This window comes from Corvus brachyrhynchos, unplaced genomic scaffold, assembly GCF_000691975.1.
Source record: "Corvus brachyrhynchos isolate BGI_N302 unplaced genomic scaffold, ASM69197v1 scaffold705, whole genome shotgun sequence".
NCBI classification, from domain to species: Eukaryota; Metazoa; Chordata; class Aves; order Passeriformes; family Corvidae; genus Corvus; species Corvus brachyrhynchos.
Genome location: NW_008238346.1, coordinates 562,344 through 564,130, shown reverse-complemented (window position 1 = coordinate 564,130; position 1,787 = coordinate 562,344).

Below are 1,787 nucleotides of genomic sequence, written 5' to 3'. Positions count from 1 at the left end.
TTTTTTTTTTTTTTTTTTCCCTCATGTGTTTGTAATAGGGGATGGGGGGTGTTGGGTATTTCTTCGTCGCAGGGGATTTTGCGCCTCCGGGCGCCGGGGATTGGCTTCGCTTAGCAGTGTGCAGTGGGGCAGAAGGGCTTCAAAAGGGCCATTCTTCTGGAGCAGAAAAACTTTCCGCTACCCGCCCGCCCGCTGAGCACATCCCCCTCCGGCCCCCTTGTCCCTCGCCCCGGAGCAGAGAAGGATCCAGCGCTGCTACTGCCCGCGGCGCGACGGGGAGTGTCATTTTAGGGGATCCGCCTTCGCATCCAGCCATCTCCCCGGGATAAGCCTCACGGGGAGCCCGGGAGGCTCAGCTGTAAGGATGCCCAGGGAAAGCCCCTCTGCTCCTGCTTCTTCTTCTGTCAGCTGTGGGAGCCCATATCAGCCCAAGGGCTCATCCCCGGGCCCTGCTGATGTGGGAGATGCTTGGAGGGCTTCAGGACTTTGCCTCCAAGGTGTCTCTGTGTAGGGGATAAAGCTGCTTTTTGCCTCTTGTCACCAAGGTGTTAAACAGGACAGTTCTTCTTTTGTCCTCATAACCTGTACGTATCTCAGGAACAGCATCAGAACAATTCCGACTTGAGCCAAGCAGAACAAAACTGGCCAGAGGAGTAGGCAGCTGGTTTCCAGGCTGGAACCACAGTCATGACATCAAAGTTACCAGGTTAACTTGGGCACTGTATCCTTCCAGCCTCTGCTGCAGCACTACCTGGAGCTGAGGGCCAAGGCCCAGGGAAGGCAAGGTAAATTGCTTGGACTGCTTTCTGCCTGCCCTTAACTCTGCTTGTGGACCAGCAGAAGTAGAAGGATCTGTCTGTCCGAATTCTCCAACTTTGCCTCTTAGAGCGACCAAGCAGAATGCTAATGAGAGAGAGAAAGGGATGCCACCACTACATGACTGTCGCCCATACAACTTCCCAGGAGAAACGGGGTCTGAGGTGCTCCTCTAAGGTGTCTGCAGCTGTAATGCCAGAAGGTTTCTGGCTGCTTGGCAGAAATCTTTGGCTTCCCTTTCAGCTTTAGTACTAGGAGACTGATAACATTTTGAAATCATAGTCTAGTCATTATGAATTCCTTTTGGTACAGATTGTACTGAGCTACTCAATTTAGAATTGCAGCGGATGTCATAAGGACCTCACCGTGGGGTTCAGCCCTAGTTAATTGGGACATGGTTTGATGGTCTCATCGGGAAGTTTTTAATCAATTAATTGACAGGGGAATAGTTGTCATTTCTATTTTGAAGCACTTTCCCCTTTCTTCACAACTCAGCTAGACTATTCTTAAATAGTTGTGTGAACAGAAGCTGCCTTGTAGGAACTCAGGTCTGTTCATACAAATTGAATTGAGGCTGACTCTGGTTTCAAGTGACCCATTTGCTAAGAAAAAAGATTCTGATATAAAAAGTCACCCAGCAGGCAGCAGTTTCTCTGGTCTATCAGTGCAATTATGTTTCACCTGTATGTTTTTCAAGACACATCTATTGTTATATGTGTGTTTAGGTACACGTATATTTGTGTCTGTGTTTCTGCCCACTGTGGTAGTGTGGGTTGCTGTTGTCAGGGGCTGATTTACTTTCTGAGTGTGTTAGTGTACAAATGTTTTCAGGGAGCTGTGGGGAAATGTTTTGTGACTGTCCTTCCCTGACAGCTGCAGGTTGCATTGTGTACAGGGATATTTTATGCTCCCCCCTTCACTGCGGGGGCTCTTGCAGTGCTGTTCTGTTTCATGCTGTGCTTGCAGCTCCC